Here is a 22,625-nt window from a genome sequence, read left to right on the forward strand (position 1 = left end):
AAGATTTTTATAAACATAGCCCTTGCTTAAGAATTAAATTAATCATAAATAACTTGTACATTGAAGTAGTTAAGAGTAATGGATGGTTGATTATTATAAATGTACAAATTATATGTGCATGTCTAAGTTTCTTAAATATAGCCCTTAGGACTATTTTTAGAAAAATTCATATAAAAAAAGTCATCACTGCATTTGTTTGTTGAACTTGTGAAACATTTTTTTTATGGTAATGCCACTTTTATAAAGAAAAAATTTAGTTAATTAGCCACCCAAAAAATTAGTTATATGCTAGAAAATCTACATCTACCTGCATAGTTGAAATATTGACACACTAGGATAAAGTTTGGCGGCGCGTTGCTGCGGCGTCTGAATAATAATATTTTTGCAAGTTTTGTAAGTAGTAATAGTTATACATATCCATTTGTTGTTATCTTACGAAAGTTCCATTTGTTATACATGATAATAGTTATACAATATGATCGAACATCATTTTTCTTGCACATGATGGTACAGGAGTCCTCAATCTTACAACCATATTTGTAGCTCACGTAATGAAATAGTTGCCAAGACCGACTTTTGCTACTTATGAAGCTCTGAATGTGAATATATGGAAATCAGAAATACAAAAATGGTCCAAATGTAACCTGAAATAACCAAGGATTGAAATTAATGAAGTAATAAGGTCTTATAAACTTTCAACTTAACTTTTTTCTTTACATCAAAAAGACAACCGTCCTGTTCTCTTTATATGGTAGAAGACACAAGTCACAATAGGATTTTAATGCTTTCAAAAGGCATTGTTTCTCATGGTTTTTCGATTTCTGCAAAAAACTCAGCATATGATCCTCGTGTGCACTCTTTCAACCTGAAAAGTCATAATCAAAATCAAATTTTCCTAAACGCTCAATATGTTGGTGCTTAGGTTATCAAGTGAACTCAAAAAATAAACTTTATCCACTTAAATTGTTCGGTCATCACCTCAAGTAATCTCTCAGTTACTTGGAATACAATTTTGTAAAAAAAACTAAAGGTGGCAATTTCGATCCATACACTTGTGAATCGGTTGTTTTGGGATATATTTAATCTCTATATGGTCAAATGGGTAGAAAAATTTAGTTAAAAAGATAGGAAAAAGTAGTTATAACAAGAAGCTTAGCATTTGTTCAATGATTGGCCCATCATCAAGTTCCTCTGTCACAAAGTGGCTTGTAACGCCCATTAATTTCACACTAGCATTAAAAGCCTGTAACACACCAGTAGAAAAAAAGATTATTTTTCATATTTTTTTAATACGTCGTATGATTGAACATACTAAAAAAAATATGGAGAGAGATGGAAGACGAACTTATCTATAAGAATTCACACCCTTAAAGGATGGCAATAAACCATGCTGAATGTTGATGTTTGATGATATGTTTCACATATCTATTCAAATAGGTCTTAGAGAACACTTGGTTACATTAATATAATACTCAATCAGTTTCAATATCTAAATTCCTAATTAATCAATCAATCAAATCATTATGAAAGATTGAAAGCAAATGTGTACCTGATGTCCAAAGTTTGAAATGATTATCTGGAAGATGGCTAGGGTGTTGTGGACGGTTTTGGGGATGTTCAGTCGTCATTCACGAACCCTAATTTATTTCAATCGGGAAACCAACAAAAAATAATATCAAAATATCAGCTGCACATCTAATTTAATATTGGAATCAAACATTGAAGAAGAAAAAAAAAGAAAAAAAAAAGGGTTAGGATGAACCAATAAAGATGGTGGTAGTGATTTTGGCCTTCATCTGGATGTCGTTGAAGAGAAGAAATCAAGCAGGGAATGGCGGTGATTGAAATTGCCAAGCATAAACCCTAATTTGTTTGTTTTTGTTTGTTCACGGTGCAAGGGAGGGCGTAATATAGAGGTTTTAAGGGAAGTGAAAAATGTCGTTTTAAAGCTGTTGCTAAAGTGAGGCAACCCAAAACTGGGTGGTAAGTAGTATGTAAGGGTAATTTAATCTTTAAACTCCGATTCATACATATGCATAAAATAACACTCTTCACGGTGAAAAGACATTTTATAGAATACTAGCTAGCAACACATTTCATTATTTATTTATTATTATTTTTTTTGCGAAAAAACGATAAAATTTTATAAACAAAGGAAGTTCATCAAAGAGATGAGACCCCCTAGAAACATAAAACCCAAACTAAAAAATGAAAACAACGAACAAGCTCACAACAATAACAAAAAAGCGGACCCAAAGCTAAAAACCGAAACACACCTACACTAACAACAAAGAGATGGAAATCAATCTAACCGAGAAAGCGAAAGATTAAGAACCATCTATTACCTATCCACACGAAACCTATGGCAATTGAAAAAAGACCCGCATCACAATGGGATCAAAAGTCTTTGATGAAGACGCCAAAATCATTCATTTCCGCACTATGGACAAGCTTTTTTTTATTGTTGCATACTTTTGAGTCCCACCTAGTACCTATATAACAACAACAAAGTATAGTAAGGGCAACGATAGAGTATGGAGAGGCTGTTGATCATATACATAGCATTGTATATGTATATTTTATTGGCTAAAGGCCAAAAGCAGAAGTTACGCGAACTATAATAAAAAGGTGTGGAATATCCGCTGAAAATAAGTATAGCGGTTATGTTTCCGCTTTAATAAAAGACTGCGGTTTAATCCGCTAAGTTTCCGCGGATAGTTAAATAGTCCGCAGACCGCGGATATTTCGAATACTATAAATACGGAGCTTGGCCTCTCATTTATAGGTTGTTGATTCTCTGCCATTTTGCCAAGTCTTTGTGATTTTCACTTGTGACTTCGCCCAAGGAATTTCTACATTGTGCTAAGGTGAATTATGCTAATTGACAATCAAGACCGGGTCGGGGTGGTTAATCACTTGATGGATAAAGTGAAAGACGATCATAAGGGCCCAAAATAATCATCAAACATCCCATTCTCCATCTTAATCTCATTGCACTCAATCCGTAATTAAGTAACTCATTAATTAGGGATTGATCAATTGGCGCCATCCATGGGACACGTTTTACGAATTAAACTTGAAATTTTTTGTTTTGTGCTGTCAAACAATCAGTTGCTTTGTTTAACTTAAATCGTGTATTGTTACGATGATTTACAGGAAGTCGCTGAGGCGTATTAGCTGATTTGATCGCTGAATATGGCAGCTAATACGGAACAAGCAGGAAGTTCCATCAGTTCCATCAATGCTGATGTGTTAGTTACTGATTCGCAAAATTCCTTTTCAAGTAGTATGCAGGCAAATGTTAATACTATCGCGGGAAGTTCAGGGCAAGAACCGCTAGCTAAAGCGCCTAGTGGCAATCCTGCTAATACCGATTCGCAACTAAAGGTTGCTGCTGAAAAAATGGCAGCGCGTTGGAATTTACAACAACATCGTGAAGAAACTGTCGCTGATGGCAAGCGATTAAGGATTTTGGCTGGAAAAGCAGACAAAGTCCTTGGCACTGCTATTGAACAAGCTAGAAAGGATGGTCGTGAATCTCGCATACCGCGAACTTACCTATGGCCGTTGAATGATTCTGGATCACAAGTTGATCGCTTAGTTGTTAACCATCGCGATAGTGATAGCGATGGCGCAGATGAATGTGTTATTTTAAATTCGGTTTATAATTCAAAGACTGCAAAAGCGCCAAGAGAAGAAAGTAAATTTTCTGATGATTCGGACAATGCAGAGGAATTTGTAAAAATTCCACATGTTAAGCGAAGAAGACCACCAACAAATTTCCCTCGTCATGGGGACGAAGGTGAAGCATCTGATACTGTTCGCAGAGAAAATGCTCAATATTTTTAGCGGATGCTTTTAGAAGCATTGCGCCTAAGTCAATGCAACATAAGTTTGAACAACCGAATTTCTTGCAAGATATGATCGCCAAGTTCTGCGCGGAGAATACTGATACTCGCACAAAAAAAGCGACTGAAATTACCACTGCTGCAGACAAGTTTGTCCAGCATATTTCTGATTATCCAATTGTTACACCGCCTATTGTGCCAGCGACATTGGGAGTTTACTCAGGGTTAACTGACCCCTTGGATTTTTTGCAACGATTTGAAGGTGTGGTAAGAACCTATAATTGGGATGAACCGGTTGTGTGTAGGGTATTTTCTATGGTTTTGCAAGGATCCGCCAGGGTGTGGTTCCATAGCTTGCAAGCTCACATTATTATTGGCTTCATTGATCTTCGCGATAAATTTTTGATGCACTTTCAGAATCTCTTACCGCAGAAGAAGACGCATATAGAATGTCATGATATTAAGTAGGGCAGCAAGGAAACTTTGAACGCATTACTTACGCGATAAATTTATGAATGCCAAAAGATACCAAGTTTGAATGAGGATCAAAAAATCTCTGGGTTTTTGCATGCTATTAATCCGCAGCGACATCCAACGCTTGTGTGAAGACTACGAAGAGATGTCCCACCAACTTTCGATAAGGTCCAACAAGAAACATATGATTATCTTAGAGGTGGAGAAGATAGTACTATAAACCCTGCATGTGGGTGGGGTAAGGACAAAAGTTGGCGGGATGACAATGATTCTTTTCGCGATGGCAATGGCGATAATTACGGCGGTTTCGGATATCCACCGCGAAATGGCGGCGGTGGTTACCCGCGCAATGATAGATTTCAAGGTCAAAATGATAACCATGGTTATAACCGTCGAGATCGTTATTCTTCGCGAAAATGGAATAATGAGTCTTTCAATATCATTCAGATGCTAACAAAAACGCATAAGCAAATTTTGCTACAGGAAAGAGTTGCTAAGTCTTTTCCTGATCCGCAACCTTCAGGGGAGAATAGCAGGCGAGATAGGTCAAAGTTTTGTGTTTTCCATGATGATTATGGTCATGACACCAATCGTTGTAGAGATTTGGCGGAACTGATCGCGGAGGCGTATGAGCAGGGCAAGCTGGACCATTTTATCGTGCAGGGTGCTACAAGTACTGCGAATGCAATTATATTTCCTACAGAAACCAATGCTCTGCAAGTGCCAAATGTGGCTGAGCGAAAAGCTCCCGCGGTAAACAATCTTGGGGTAAAAATGGTGACTAAGAAAGAAAATCAGCGCGGAATTCAGGTCATTAATGTGGTAGAGATACATGGCAAAATGTCAGTATTCCAAATATCTAAAAAAATTGCAAGCTGGCAATGTCCCTCTATTTCTTTTCCTCCTGCTAGCCAGACCGCGGATGTTGATAAACCGGTAGTGGTTTCATGCCGCATTGCGAATACTGGCATTGTGATTATGAAAGTGCATGTTGACACTGGTAGCAGTGTAGATGTCATGTATGAGCAATGTTTTAGCAAATTACCCGTAAGTATTCAAGCTTTGATGAAACCTACTTCGGTTTCACTTGCTGGATTTTCAGGAGAGTCAACTTGGCCTGTTGGTCAGTTGGAGTTTCATATTAAGTTAGTTGATGATCGCGATGAATCGTTAAGGCGCCAAGCATTGTTGAAACTTTATATAATGCGAAATCAGTCGCGATTCAATATGATTCTCAGGCGCACTGCTTTGCGCATGTTTCCCTTCTACTATACACGGCATGGTTAAATTTTCTGCTAATAAGGGAATTGGCACGCTAACTTCTGCGGTGGTAGAGCCATTTTGTGCTATGATTATTGCAAGAGAAAGTGTGGGTGTTGAGGGACATTCAGTCCACCTTGAATAGTGCGAATATTTGTAATAGAAGGCTTGTGATAGAGTGCTTAGTCAAGTTTGATCAATGATTGATATGCTATTTTTATTTTCTGAAATTTGTATTGCGAAAAAGTAATGAATAAAGCAAAGTTAGTTTCAGTGTTAGTGGTTGTTTCTATACAAAGCAAAAACACTGCGTGTGGCCACGCGTAGTGATTATTTTGCAGAATACAATAGCTTAATTTTCATAACACTGAATTAATGTTTGTGTAAATGTAATTAAGGCTCCACGAATTTTTTTAACAATATGGCACGGTTTTCGCTAAACATCGCCTGCTTAATGTTATAACAATAATGCGAGTATGCATTGTGAAATAATACATTTAAAACCAAGTGATGAGATTGCACACTTGTGTTAAAAAATGAATGTTGCGAAAGGATAAAATTTCCTAAGTGTTTGATTTTGCCAATACATAGATGCTTCGCAATGCTAAAAATGGCCTAAGGATCGATTCGTCGGACTTAGAAGATTCGTAATGAATAACAGATTGTTTCGAATAAGTACGCGTTTGTTATGTGCACAATAGCGAGTGTGGAAATTGCAAAGGGCAAGTCTGAATTATGAATATATGATAAAGTCTAGCGCTATATAAATAAGACAAGTTGCAACTACAGAACATAAACGATTCATTAATAAACACGCTATGTGATGTGAAAGCTAAGGGGTATAAAATACTATTAAATTTTACAAGGAAATACTATTAAATACGATACAATTTTACACAAGATATTTATTTATTTATTGAATGGATATACCTAAACCTTGCTACAACACTATAGACAGTGTACCTAATCGTAGAGTAGTGTAGTTTTTAGTAAGTCCGGTTCGTTCCACAGGGAAAATCTTTAAACAAAGCTTAACGCTATATTAGTTTACTTTTATAAAAATACAAATATATATATAAGTAATATTATTATTATAAAGGGGGGTTTTTACCGTTTAATGACCGGTTTGTCGATTTTAAAACTTTAGTCGCAGTTAAAACCAAATGTAAAATATTAAAAATAAATACAAGACTTAAATTAAAGCGTAAAGTAAATAACGATAATGAAATTGCGAATAATAAAAGTGCGATAAAATAAACTTGCGATAATTAAAAAGTACGATAATTAAAAGTGCAATTAAATACAATAACAATAAAAATGCGATAATTAGAAGTGCAATTAAATATAAAATAAAGGATGTCGACTGAGTGTAACCCAAGGTTTTAATATTTTGTTATCAATATGCCAAGTGTCCTTTTACATAATTTCACCCCTGTTTTAATTATTCTAGTGGTTATTAATCCATTCCCGTTTCCGGTTAAATGAACGATTATTCGTACATATAAATACCCCGCCCATCGTGTCCGATTGAGTGTATATGGTAATTTATAGGGACGCCCAATTGTAAATCTTTATATTAACATTAACAAACTATCATTTAGTTAAACAAATATAAAGCCCATTAATAGCCCATAGTCTAATTTCCACAAGTGTCGTTCTTTTGTCCAAACCCCAATTATGGTACAAAGCCCAATTACCCAATTTTAGTAATTAGCCCAACATCATGATTACTTCGGATTAAATAAGCATAATAATAACTTAGCTACGAGACATTAAATTAAAAAGGTTGAACATAACTTACAATGATTAAAAATAGCGTAGCGTTACACGGACATAATTTCGACTTACACCCTTACAATATTCGCTAACATACCCTTATTATTAGGATTAAAATTAAAATTAAAATTAAAATTAAAATATAAATATAAATATTTACGTATAGATATAGAGAGGATGGATATATGATTGTGAAAAATGATCAGAATTCGGTTGGCTTTATAGGGAATTGAGTTCAGGGATACTCCGCGACTCGAGGCAATTTTTACCTTCAAACTCCGCGAGTCGCGGAGTTTGAAAATACAGCTCACCAACTTTGGAGTCTTTCTTGCCGACGGATTTTTATTATTTATATAATATATAAATAATTATAAGAATTATTTAAATATTATATTATATTTATGTGCATAGTTGACTTGTAATTTTTAGTCCGTTGCGTCGAGCGTTGAGAGTTGACTCTGGTCCCGGTTCCGGATTTTCGAACGTTCTTGCGTACAATTTAATATCTTGTACTTTGCATTTTGAATCTTGTACTCTTGTAATTTCGAGACGTTTCTTATCAATAATTGGAACCTCTTTGATTGTATTTTGTACTTTTGAGCTTTTTGGTCGTTTGCGTCTTCAATTCGTCGAATCTGTCTTTTGTCTTCACCTTTTATTATTTAAACGAATATCACTTTTAAATAGAACAATTGCAACTAAAAGCTTGTCTTTCTTGAGGAATAATGCTATGAAATATATGTTCCTTTTTAGCATTATCAAATATTCCCACACTTGAGCGTTGCTTGTCCTCAAGCAATATCGTCTTGAAATACTAGAATCACTTCTTTATTCTTCACACTTTGTACATCAGTGATTTCTATACGGCGGTATAAATAATGGTAGTAACGATATGGTTTACAGTCCCACATGACTATAAAAATTTAGATCCATTAAGGAAATTGGATCTTTATGAAAACATTTGATCTTTTGAAAATTAAATCTAGTTTTTATCCTAGATAAGTTTTCTGGAATAACCCTTCACCGGTGTTTGCAAAATATTTTTGTGGGTTTGGTGGGTTTCAGATTTGAAAATTTTAGCTCAAAACTTATGGTTTTGTGTCACCCACTTGCTAACCTTGTATTTGGAAAGCAACACGTCCAGTTTACTTGTCCCGTATATTACCTTTCGGTAAACTATCGTCCGGTTGTAAAGGAAAGCGTTGAACAAGCAACTGTTAAGGCAATGTCCCCTGACATGCTTTTAATTATGGTCTATAACGTGTCAGACGCAATTACTATCCTTGGTAGGAGCAATAGTAAAGCTCATCCTTATAATTTTTCGGTCTGGCACAAGGTCCTGTCCTTGACCATGCTATGCAACCACCGTTCTTACGGTTGACACCCGATTTAGTTCAGGTGACCTAATGAATTTCAGGTGAATTCCTAGGATTTTACGTTCAATGGTAATGAACGCATTGAAAATGGGTTTTTAGGAAACAAATCGGTTTGTAATTTTGATCAAAATATTTTCTCGTTCAGGCTCGAGTTTAGATATCATTGAATTCCATGAGTTTGTAATTCTCAATCTTTAAGGTCAATCTCAAGGATTGAGTAAGATCAGGCTTAAAAGCTGATTTTTGATCTTTTAAGGAGATTATCTTTTCTGGGGATCTGATTTATTAGTCTTATCCAGCTAATTTGCATGGTGCCCCCCATTTTACGAGATAAATCCTTCTCATGGTTAGGATAAATCTGACCACTTGGCGACCCTGTTTAATGCTGAGGTCCGTGGATTTCCTACTGATTTTAGTGATGACTTTTCTAGATTTTTCGTCAACCTACAGCTGGTCTGGAAAACAACTTCTTGACCTAAATCAAGAAGCGCGTGTCTTTTTCAGAAGACTTTACTTCCTTTTAATGATGGAATTGATTCATCGTGTAGATCCATCTTTCTTACAGTAAATCAGGTAAAACTTTTTAGTTTAGTCCAAAGCAAAAGTATTTTCAGTTATTTGTACAAAAATATGTGATATATGTTTTGAATAACTTGGAGAATTTTCCCACACTTGGCTTTTATTTTCCTTTTTATTGTCCTCTATTCCATTTTAAATGAATTTTAACATTTTGGTTTGTTTCTCAATTTATGTCCTTTCCGAGGTTACAATAATTTCGGTGTTAAAACCTAGTTTTATCGTTCATAAATATGTATAAACATGATTTTGAGTTCATTTAATTGAAAATTTTGAAAATTTTTACTAGAATTGGATAGTCAGTATATAAGACTAGGGCTGTTCTTTATTATCAGAGAGCACTAGATTCTAATACAACTACTACGTTACTAGTATTTTTAATGGTAACCAAGTGTTTAAGATAAAAATTTTAAAATCCGAAAGAATTTAACCCCTTTCCACACTTAAGATCTTGCAATGCCCTCATTTGCAAGAAATCAGTAACAATTTAAATTATTGAGGGTGATTTGTGCGAAAATGATTAAATTTTACCAAAGTTTTCAAACATATTTGTGTTTGCTTGCTGAATGATAAATGGTGCATATCATTTGTTCATTCCATCTTGTTGTTATTTCACATATATTTTGCACCTTGTCGTCAAAATTAGTTGCTTTTGCTGAACTTAATGCCAGTCTTTGAAAATGCGTTGTTTTACCCTGTTGTGTACATAAGATAAACTGCAAACATATATACATATTTTGGAAGTTTGGTATATTACCCCACATTCAAAAATTATTAAAATCTAAGAATAAAAGTTAGAAAATTATAAAAACTATTACAATATTAAATAAGTATTAAACGTATCAACATTACAAATTACAAAATAAATAAAACTAAGTAGACTAGGGATGATACTGATACCAATAGGGGTTCCACGCATAACCATAGGTGCTATAAAATGCTTCGGCTGGGTTATACGTAGGATACGGTGGTTGAATCTCTATAGACCAGGGAGGGAATATGGGCTTTGGGGTAGGAATATAGTTTCTACCTATATGTTGGCAATGAGCTATGATTTGGTTTTGATGAACTTGCCAATCTTCAAATGCTCTCTGTCTAGCATTTTCGTACTCCTGTGAAGCTATAAACCTTTGCATTTCTTGCATTTCATTTCCCCCTCCTACATTACCTTGCTGTTGGTTTCTCTCAACCTGTGGATGTCTACCATGGTATTGTACTGCGGCGTTATTTCGCCTCTTCAAAACTTTCGCACCATGGTATACATTTAAACCTATAGTATCGCGGGGTTCTGGTTCTTCGACTAATAATCCCCCCCGACTTATATCCACACCGAGATATTCAGCAATCAAAGTAATAAAAATACCACCTCCTATTATGCAATGCGGTCTCATCCCCCTAACCATAGCTGATAAATAATAACCCACACAATAAGGTATACTTACAGCGCTTTGTGGGTCTCGAATACACATATGGTAAAACAAATCCTGTTCATTTACCTTTTCCTTGTTCTTACCTCTTTGTGTAATCGAAATAGCTAAAAACCTATGAATTACTCTTAATTCAGCTCTATCTATATCCAAATAAGAGTAATTTCCCCCTTTGAATCGGTGATGGCTTGTCATTTGACTCCATACACCATGTGTATCAAAATTTTCATCTATCTTTCTACCATTTAGTATCAATCCTCTACAATCGGCAGATGCTAACTCCTCAGGCGTATATATACATAAAGCCTGAGCCATGTCTAGTAAAGACATGTGGCGCATCGAACCTCCTAACAAAAATCTAATAAAAGATCGATCGGTTAAACTAGCTACCCGATCATTTAATTCTATACTACACAACAATTCTTCACACCATACTTTATATACAGGTCTACGCATGGTGAATAAACGTACCCAGTCGTTAAAAGTAGAATTACCATACCTCTGTGCAAGTAATTCCCTAATTGGCCCGGCCAATTCTACAGCTTCTAATGGTCCCCATTCTATGACCCTAGGTACCTCAACAACTTTAGAATGAAGAGTATGCAAACTCCTTTGGTATTTTGGATAATCTATCCAAAGTCTGTCAAATCTCAGGTTCGGATGCAAATCTTCCAAGTGCATATCAGAAAATATCATGACTGGATGAGGTATATCTTGCTTGTAGTAGTTATCCACCTCCTGTTGTTCCGCATTCTCAGCAGGAGCATTGCGAGCTTGGGATGAAGATTCACCCCTTTCAGTCTGCAAAACACATCAAATACAATTTTTGTGCATCCAAATATGCATTAGTGTCAGCAAAATCATCAATCAAAATAATTACAATGACATGATCAATTTATATCAAACTTAAGCTCATTTTCATATTTTCATCAAATCTACACTTTTTCAAATAAGCCTATACGAAAATGTTCGCCAAGTTCATAAGCATTCAACTCAAATAACATGTCAAAATAATCATCACTAGCAATTAAACAAGTTTCAAATGGCATTATCTCTCAAAAATCAAGTTCATGAATTTTAGACTTGAAAAAGTCCACTTTAATTCTCAAAATCTTGTTTAGGCTCAAAGTTTGGATCATTTAACTACCTAAACATGTTACACTACTTAATTTAGCAACAATTCATGACAAAAATTGGCCATAACCTGTTTATATCAAAAAGCCCCAAATTGCTCAAGAACACAAACCCTAGATTACTTAAAATTTGAAGTTTAAGGCTTCTAATCATGTTAAATAGCATCAATCTAGGTTATACAAGCATAATACATAAACAATTTAAGCATAATTACACTAAAAAGCATCAAAATCAAATTGGGAAAAAAATTGCTCAAGAACACTAATTTTCGGATTAAATGGTGTTTAGGTGTAGAAATTTACCGTTTTTCTTGAGTAATTCCTTGATAGCATCCTTCTCAACATAATTTTAGTAAAAGATTTGATGATTAACGGTTAAAAATTGTGATTTTGGGGGTGTTTTTTTTCGGGGTTTTTGCGCAGTATTTGGTGTGTTTGTGGTGTGCAACTGATCAGTTCTGCGTTTTTATTTTTTTTTTCTGATTTTTGGTCCCTCCGCGAGTCGCGGGGTTTTTACCCTTCAAACTCCGCGAGTCGCGGAGTTTGTATTTGTTTTTTTTTTAATCTTATACTAATTAAAACAATTAAGTAATTAATTTCAAAATTTTGTTTCCCTTGTTATTTAGGACGAGGTCGTTTCGGATCGATGTCCTAGTCCGTCCTTCGACAAAATTTTAAAATTTGTCTTTTTGTAGCGATTGTTTTAAAAGCTAAGATTTTTGGGTTTTTTAATGTTTTTGGCATACTTTAATTCAATAAGATTAAAAATAATGATAATAAAAGTTCTCGTCCCTCCCTCGGGTAAAGCAATTTCGGTTCAAAGACCTAGTTTTCAACTTACGACGAATTTTAAAAATCATATTTTTAACTTAATGAGATAAAGTAAATTTTTATTTTTAAATTCACACAATTTAAATATAAAATTCAAAATTAATATTAAAAATTCACACCAAACTTACAATTTAAAATGCATAAAATTAAAATTCATATTTTAAAAATTAAAAATTCACACCAAACTTAATTTAAAAAATTCATATTATAAATTCACACCAAATTTATATAAATTTTTTCAAATATTTACAATTTTAAATATATTGTTTTTACAAAGTTTACAATATTAATTTAAGATTTATATATTAATTTTAAAAACATGGTAAAAATAAAATTAAAAATCTTTTTGGCTTTTTATCCCACTTTAATCAATCAAATATTATCAAAAATATGCGCCCCTCTTTTCGGTAAAGTAATTTCGATTCCAAGACCTAATTTAACTCATGACGAATTTTTGAAATATTTTGGGTTGATTGATTAAAGATATTTATACCTTAAGAATAAACGTTAAATTTCGCAGTGATGTAATAAATTTTTGAATGATATCAATGATTTCGGTCGCCAAACCTAATTTTATTTAATACCAATTTAATACTTTATAGCGAACAAATTAGCGTTTATTATCAAAAGGTTAAAAATAAAAATAAAAATAAAGACTGTACAGACTTACCTGTGAGATAGTATTCTTAGTTATATGATCTATCCCATTCATAAGATAGTCGGTTTAATTGGTTTTCCATGACTACATAGGCGTAACCTCGAGCATTCAGTGTTTTTTCTTCTAAACATACGAACGGTCCGTCTCTGCATAAAGTAACAAATTCGGTGTTTGAATAGGTTTGATTATTTGAACATTTACCTCCATGTGACCATTTTCCGCATTTGTGACATCTTTCTAGGTGTCGTACTCTTCTTTTCGCAGCGGATTTTGATTTTCCTTTACCAAATTGTAACTTTTTATCTTCGCATCTGGATTCTTTTCTAACTCCGTCAAATCTTTCTCTGATTACTGATACTATTTCACTCGGAAGTGTGTCATTATTACGTTTAGTGATCAAAGCGTGTAGCATTAGACCATGGTTTAGTTCACAGGCAGTCTTCATTTCCTAAAAAAATAAAAATTCAGAATGGGGGAGAAGACTAGTTCTTTAGGGTCTGCTAGGGAAAGACCATTCGGGTTCCATTTTCGAGAACTACACGAAAACAGACAATCTAACTCTAACAGAAATACATATTATCCTTTAAAGACTTGATTCTCCCCACACTTAGTTAGCTGTGGTGTCGAAATTTTGATTAACTTCGTTGTCGACTTCCATCGGACCATGTATGTAATGTTTAACTCTGTGACCATTAACTTTAAATTCAATCCCATTTGAATTTATTAATTCTATCGTTCCGTATGGGAAAACTCTTTTGACTATGAATGGTCCAGACCATCTTGATTTCAATTTTCCAAGAAATAGCTTGAATCGTGAATTGAAAAGAAGAACTCTGTCTCCTTCTTTAAATTCTTTTGAACTTCTGATTCTTTTATCATGCCATTTCTTCGTTCTTTCTTTATAGATTAACGAATTTTCGTATGCTTCATGTCTTAATTCTTCTAATTCGTTTAGTTGACTTAATCGTAGACGTCAGGCTTCATGTAAATCAAGATTACATGTCTTCAAAGCCCAAAATGCTTTGTGTTCAATTTCTACTGGAAGATGACATGCTTTTCCATAAACAAGTCTAAAAGGTGTGGTTCCAATTGGAGTTTTGTAGGCTGTTCTAAAAGCCCAGAGTGCATCCTTCAATTTAATGGACCATTCCTTCGGATTTGATCCTACGGTTTTCTCTAGAATACATTTTAAAGCTCGGTTGGTATTTTCAACTTGTCCACTTGTTTGTGGATGATATGCGGTGGAGATTTTATGAGTTACTCCATATCTTTTAAGAACTTTCTCAAGTTGATTATTACAGAAATGAGTACCCCGATCACTTATTAAAGCTTTCGGTGTTCCAAACCTTGCAAAAAGACGTTTTAAAAAGTTGACTACAACTCGTGGATCGTTAGTTGGGAGAGCTTGTGCTTCCCCCCATTTAGATACATAATCAATGGCTACGAGTATATATAGATTATTATGAGATTTTGGAAATGGACCCATAAAGTCAATACCCCAAATGTCAAATACTTCACATACTTGGATGACATTTTGTGGCATTTCATCACGTTGACTTATTTTTCAAGCCCTTTGACAAGCATCATAGGATTTGCAAAGAAGGTGTGCGTCTTTGTAAATTGTAGGCCAATAGAATCCAGCATCATAAACTTTTCTTGCTGTTAGTTGAGGCCCATAATGCCTTCCTGTTGGTCCTGTGTGACAATGGTTTAATATTTTACTAGCTTCATCTCCAAATACACATCGGCGTATTATTCCATCGGGACAACTTTTAAACAGATGTGGATCTTCCCAAAAATAGTGTTTTATATCACTGAAGAATTTCTTTCGTTTTTGGTACGATAATCCTTTTTCAAGGAATCCACAAACTAAGTAGTTTGCATAGTCTGCAAACCATGGAATTTCTTTATAATCTATCTTCAATAGATATTCATCAGGAAAGTTGTCTTGTATGGCCGATTCATTTAGAACTTCTAATTCGGGATTTTCAAGACGAGAAAGATGATCAGCGGCGAGATTTTCTGCTCCTCTTTTATCTCGAATTTCAATATCAAACTCTTGTAAGAGTAAGATCCAACGGATTAATCTTGGTTTAGCATCTTGTTTCGAAAATAGGTATCTAAGAGCAGAATGGTCGGTATAAACCACCGTTTTTGCTAGAACGAGATATGATCGAAATTTGTCAAAAGCAAAGACAATAGCAAGGAGTTCTTTTTCAGTAGTTGTATAGTTCGTTTGTGCTCCTTGTAACGTCTTACTAGCATAATATATAGGTTGAAATCGTTTTTCAATCCTTTGTCCTAAAACAGCTCCCATTGCAAAATCACTTGCATCACACATTAGTTCAAATGGTAGATTCCAATTTGGTGTTATCATGATCAGCGCATTAGTGAGTTTCTCTTTAAGAATATTAAAAGATTTGATACACTCATCTGAAAAGATGAATGGAGCATCCTTTTCTAGGAGTTTATTCATAGGAGTGGCAATTTTAGAAAAATCTTTTATGAAACGTCGGTAAAAACCGGCATGCCCTAGAAAACTCCTAACTCCTCTAACATTGGTGGGATGTGGAAGTTTAGCAATTACATCTACTTTAGCTCTATCCACTTCAATTCCTTCTTTTGAAATTTTATGACCAAGAACGATGCCTTCTTTAACCATAAAATGGCATTTCTCCCAATTAAGTACTAGATTTGATTGTTCGCATCTAATGAGCATTCGTTCAAGATTAGCTAGACATGTTTCAAATGTATCACCGAAGACTGAAAAGTCATCCATGAAAACTTCCATGCATTCTTCTATCATGTCATGAAAAATCGCCATCATACACCTTTGAAAGGTTGCAGGGGCGTTACAAAGTCCAAATGGCATGCGTTTGTAAGCAAAAGTACCATAAGGGCACGTGAATCTGGTTTTCTCTTGGTCCTCGGGTGCTATTGGAATTTGAAAATATCCGGAAAATCCATCTAGAAAACAATAGTAACTATTTCCGGCTAATCTTTCCAACATTTGATCTATGAAAGGTAAGGGAAAGTGATCTTTTCTGGTGGCGTCATTTAATTTTCTATAATCAATACACACACGCCATCTTGTTACAGTCCTAGTAGGAATAAGCTCATTTTTCTCATTTGTAATGACAGTCATGCCACCCTTCTTAGGCACGCATTGAACTGGGCTTACCCATGGACTATCAGAAATTGGATAAATTAAACCTGCATCTAGCAGTTTAATAATCTCTTTCTTAACTACATCTTGCATATTAGGATTTAGTCTTCGTTGGCGTTGCACATACATTTTATGACCTTCTTCCACAAGGATTTTATGTGTGCAATACGAAGGACTTATTCCTTTAATATCATGAATCTTCCATGCAATGGCTGGTTTATGGGCTTTCAACACAGAAATGAGTTGTGATTTCTCATTTTCAGTAAGAGAAGACAATATTATTACAGGTAATTCAGATTCACCATGTAAATAAGCGTATTCCAAATGGTTTGGAAGTGGCTTTAACTCTAATTTCGGTGGTTCTTCTATCGATGATTTGTATCGATATATGTCTTCTTCTTTTAGCATTTAAATTTCTTCTGTTGTTGGTTCATATCCATTAGCTATAAGTGTAGCTAACATTTCAGCTTCATCAATTGGTTCATTACCTTTTCCTAAAGAACATTCTCCTGTTCCTTGTGATTCTAGAAATTCTTCTAATAATTCTGCATGTGCATCTATAGTTTGAATATAATAACATGTATCATCTGCAGATTGTGGTTGTTGCATTGCTCTATCAACTGAAAAGGTAACACTCTCATCCTCTATACTTATGGTCAATTTCTTACCGAACACGTCTATCATTGCTTTAGCCGTGTTTAAGAATGGTCTTCCTAATATGAGAGGAACTTGAGAATCTTCTTCCATGTCCAAAACAACAAAATCTACTGGAAATACTAAAGTACCAACTTTAACTAGCATGTTCTCCATTATCCCTCTAGGATATTTTATTGATCTATCGGCTAGTTGTATGCTTATTCTGGTTGGTTTCAATTCTCCAAGGTCTAGTTTAGCGTATAGTGAATACGGCATTAGATTTATACTAGCACCTAAGTCTGCCAATGCTTCTATTGAACTAAGACTACCCGGAAAACATGGAATTGTGAAACTTCCTGGATCAGATAGTTTTTCTGGTATCTTATTCAACAGCACTGCTGAACAATTAGCATTCATGGTAACAGCCGAGAGTTCTTCCATTTTCTTTCTATTTGAGATTAGATCTTTCAAGAATTTAGCATATCTAGGCATTCCTGAAATCACATCAATGAAAGGAAGATTTATATTTATCTGTTTAAACATATCCAAGAATTTGGATTGCTCGGCTTCAAGTTTCTCTTTCTTCATTTTACTCGGGTAAGGAAGTGGTGGTTGGTATGGTTTAACATAAGGTTTAGCCTTAACTGTGTTATCTTCATTAACCTTTTCAACTACCGGTTCTTTTTCCTTATCTTGATCAGGTTGTGGTTCTTGTGGAGTAGGAATAGCTTCATCAGAAGTTACAGGTATTTCAGGTGGTTTAAGTGTTGTACCACTTCTTGTGGTAATGGCTTTAGCTGTTTCATTCTGGGGATTAGCATTTGTATCACTAGGTAGACTTCCCGGTTTTCTTTCACCTATTAACCTTGCTAGGTTACTTACTTCTTGTTCCAGATTTTGAATAGAAGCTTGTTGATTTCTAAATGCTTGAGCATTTTGTTCATTGGTTTGTTTTTGAGATGTGAAAAACTGCGTTTGAGTTTCAACTAGCTTCGTCATCATATCTTCTAAATTTGGCTTTTTATCATCAGTTTGTTGTAGTGGTTTGTTTTGAAAATTAGGTCTTTGCTGGTTGTAAGTATTATTGGATACTTGTTGATTGCTAGGACCTTGTTGGTTGTTGTATGGAATATTTCGGTTATAATTCTGGTTTTGATTGTAAATTGGTCTTGGCGGTTGATAATTATTCTGATAATTATTTCCAGGCCTTTGGTTTATGTATGAAATATTCTCTCTTTGTTCCATTGTTAATTCAATACTGAGACAATCTTTTGTCAAATGTGGTCCACCACACTGCTCACAACTAATTCGTATTGAGTGAATATCTTTAGTCATCTTTTCCATTCGTCTCTCGACAGCATCTATCTTTGCGGAAATGGAATCTAAGTCATGGCTAGAATCGGCTCTAGCTGCTTTAGATGATCTAACGATATCTTTTTCTTGGTGCCACTCATGTGAGTGGGAAGCAGTGTTATCAATAATTTTGTAAGCATCAGTTTCGGTTTTCTTCATAATAGAACTACCAGCTGCTATATCTATGTCTTTTCTTGTAGTGATGTTGCATCCTTGGTAGAATATTTGTACTATTTGACAGGTGTCTAAACCATGTTGCGGACATCCTCTTAATAACTTTCCAAATCTTGTCCACGCCTCATATAGAGTTTCATTCGGTTTCTGTGTGAACGTAACAATTTCTCCTTGAAGTCTTACGGCTTTAGATGCCGGAAAGAATTGTTTAAGAAATTTTTCAACTAAAACGTCCCATGTATCAATTGCCCCTTCAGGTAACGATTCCAACCAATCTTTGGCTTCTTCCTTTAAAGTCCAGGGAAATAACATGAGATATATCTGTTCATCCTCCACTTCTCGGATTTTAAATAGTGTGCAGATCCTATTAAAGGTACGTAGATGTTCATTTGGATCTTCCTTCGGCGCACCACTAAATTGGCATTGATTAGTCACCATGTGTAGAATTTGTCCTTTGATTTCATAATCTGGCGCATTAATGTCTGGATGAGTAATTGCGTGACCTTGGCCAGTGCGTTTAGCTCTCATTCGGTCTTCCATACTTAAAGGTTCTGTTACTTCCATAATTGAATTTGTTGAATCGGAATCACTAGAGGATTCTGATTTTATGGTTCGTTCCTCAACAATCTCTGTTTGAATGATTGGTGGTTCCGGAGGAAAATTTAATGGTTCAGGATCTACGAATCGTTCCTGAATATTCTCCGGATTCTCAATTGTGAGGTCGGGTTCAAAAAATGGATTATCAGAAATTTGAACTGGAGTACTTGGTCGACTGGATGACGGTTTTAAAGAAAAATCAACGGTGGTAATATTTGCTAAATGTCTTGATCTAGTTACAGGTGGTGAACGTACAAAAGGTGGTGAACGTCTTGCTCGGTGCATTCACTGAATATCCTATTAGTTTTTAAAAGGAAAGAAAAATTATAATAAGTTATCCAATCAATAGACTTTTCTGATTTTGCCCACGTTTCGAATAGCCAAAAGATGCAGCAGAGGGGCAGGATTCGTTTGGTCTCAATATAATTGAGGACTGTTTGGCTCCAATAACCCGGTCCACGTACAAATCCAACTATTACTACGAACCAGAAAATTTTGATGTCTATTAATTTAACCACTTAAAATAAATTTTCGTAATTTTAAGAAATTTAGATAAGAAGTAGAATAAAAATCTATGTCCTAAAACTAGAATAGCGAGAAATAAGAAAGAAAAAGAGTTCGTCGAAAAAGATCGAAAAAGAAAAATGGTTGAAAAATAAAAGGTGACGGAAAAATAAAAGAAACTTATAAAACTTAAAAATACTTGACTAACCTAACCTTATTACTACAACTAACTAAAAATTATAATCGCAAATTGAGATTACTAATTGGAATGATAATTGATACATAGGTAAAAGTCGTCTAAAAATATTAAAGCTTACAGGAAAAACTAAATCCTAAATGGAAATAACTTAAAAAGAAACTAAAACTTAAAAAGGCGTCGCAAAATTCTAAAGCACCTAAATCTTAGTCTAAAGAAAAAGCACTTAAGGAATTCTATGGCAAAGCCTAAAAATCTAGAAGTAAAAATAACTATGGCAAAAACTAAGTTTAAAACTAAATATGAGCTAAAAATACAAATATTACGCTAAAACGATTAAAAAGGGACAAAATATAAAAATATACAAAAAGTTGTAAAAAGTTACAAATTTTTATAAAAATATTATTTTTATATTATTTTATAAAAGCATTAATTTTTATATATATTAAAACTAATTATAATTAATTATACTAATTAAATTAAAACTTAAACTAAATTATAATAATAATTAAACTAATTAGGGTTAAAATAATAATAATAATTAATTACTCCTAATTAAATGCAGATTAGGGTTTCTGTCGGTGTCAGAGTGGCTCCGCGAGTTGCGGTATTCGAGGCTGCAAACTCCGCGAGTCGCGGGGTTCAAGAATTCAACTCAGGTACAATTTTTTTTTATTCGACGTTTTTTTTTTCTTTTTTTTTTTCTGTTTTATATTTTCTGTTTTCAAATCTAAAATATTTATATAATAAAAACTTATATTTTAAAAATTAGAATAAAAATTGAACTACTTTATAATTTTATAAATAAAAATCTTAAAACTAGATTTATATATATATATATATATATATTTTTATATGTTTTAAATAAAAACAAAATACTTAAATAAAACTTATATAAAAATAAAGAAACTTTATAAAACTTAAATATTTAACAAAATCTTAAAAATACTTATATTTTTGTTTTTCTTTTTATATTTTCGAATATTTAAAACGTATTTTTATAAAAAACGAATTTTAATAAAAGTAAACTAAAATTTTTATTTTTTTTATATATTAGCGTTGCTTCCGGCTTTTAAGCTAGATTGTTCCCCGGCAGCGGCGCCAAAAACTTGATGTGAAAGCTAAGGGGTATAAAATACTATTAAATTTTACAAGGAAATACTATTAAATACGATACAATTTTACACAAGATATTTATTTATTTATTGAATGGATATACCTAAACCTTGCTACAACACTATAGGCAGTGTATCTAATCGTAGAGTAGTGTAGTTTTTAGTAAGTCCGGTTCGTTCCACAGGGAAAATCTTTAAACAAAGCTTAACGCTATATTAGTTTACTTTTATAAAAATACATATATATATATATATAAGTAATATTATTATTATAAAGGGGGGTTTTTACCGTTTAATGACCGGTTTGTCGATTTTAAAACTTTAGTCGCAGTTAAAACCAAATGTAAAATATTAAAAATAAATACAAGACTTAAATTAAAGCGTAAAGTAAATAACGATAATGAAATTGCGAATAATAAAAGTGCGATAAAATAAACTTGCGATAATTAAAAAGTACGATAATTAAAAGTGCAATTAAATACAATAACAATAAAAATGCGATAATTAGAAGTGCAATTAAATATAAAATAAAGGAAATTAAATATGAAATAAAAGAATTATGCTTATTTAAACTTCCGTAATCATGATGTTTGACGTGTTGATTTTAGTTTTATGCCCATGGGTTAATTGTCCTTTGTCCTGGATTATTTAATATGTCCGTCTGGTTTTTGTCCATAACAGTCCATCAGTCATAAATATAAAGTGCGAGTATCCTCGTCAAATTATCCTTATACCCGAAGTTAAATATTCCAACTAATTGGGGACTTAAACTATAACAAGATTTTAATACTTTGTTTAATAATTACACCAGGATGTCGACTGAGTGTAACCCAAGGTTTTAATATTTTGTTATCAATTATGCCAAGTGTCCTTTTACATAATTTCACCCCTGTTTTAATTATTCTAGTGGCTATTAATCCATTCCCTTGTCCGGTTAAATGAACGATTATTCGTACATATAAATACCCCACCCATCGTGTCCGATTGAGTGTATATGGTAATTTATAGGGACGCCCAATTGTAAATCTTTATATTAACATTAACAAACTATCATTTAGTTAAACAAATATAAAGCCCATTAATAGCCCATAGTCTAATTTCCACAAGTGTCGTTCTTTTGTCCAAACCCCAATTATGGTACAAAGCCCAATTACCCAATTTTAGTAATTAGCCCAACATCATGATTACTTCGGATTAAATAAGCATAATAATAACTTAGCTACGAGACATTAAATTAAAAAGGTTGAACATAACTTACAATGATTAAAAATAGCGTAGCGTTACACGGACAGAATTTCGACTTACACCCTTACAATATTCGCTAACATACCCTTATTATTAGGATTACAATTAAAATTAAAATTAAAATTAGAATATAAATATAAATATTTACGTATAGATATAGAGAGGATGGATATATGATTGTGAAAAATGATCAGAATTCGGTTGGCTTTATAGGGAATTGAGTTCAGGGATACTCCGCGACTCGCGGCAATTTTTGCCTTCAAACTCCGCGAGTCGCGGA

The 22,625-nt window shown here is 33.7% G+C and overlaps 1 long non-coding RNA gene across 2 annotated transcripts; it reads right to left on the reverse strand.

The window, feature by feature from the left end:
* Nucleotides 1-422: 422 nt before the first annotated feature.
* Nucleotides 423-1,885, reverse strand: LOC139897325 (uncharacterized). 2 transcript variants are annotated; one of them, XR_011776517.1, is made up of 4 exons: nt 1,763-1,885; nt 1,550-1,637; nt 1,346-1,450; nt 423-1,243 (listed from the first exon to the last, which is right to left on the reverse strand). It is a non-coding gene; the product is annotated as an uncharacterized lncRNA (long non-coding RNA). The 2 variants fall into 2 exon arrangements; XR_011776516.1 differs by lacking the exon at nt 1,763-1,885 and having other exon boundaries at nt 1,550-1,644.
* Between the last annotated feature and the right edge of the window lie 20,740 nt (nt 1,886-22,625).

This window comes from Rutidosis leptorrhynchoides, chromosome 3, assembly GCF_046630445.1.
Source record: "Rutidosis leptorrhynchoides isolate AG116_Rl617_1_P2 chromosome 3, CSIRO_AGI_Rlap_v1, whole genome shotgun sequence".
Lineage (NCBI taxonomy): Eukaryota > Viridiplantae > Streptophyta > Magnoliopsida > Asterales > Asteraceae > Rutidosis > Rutidosis leptorrhynchoides.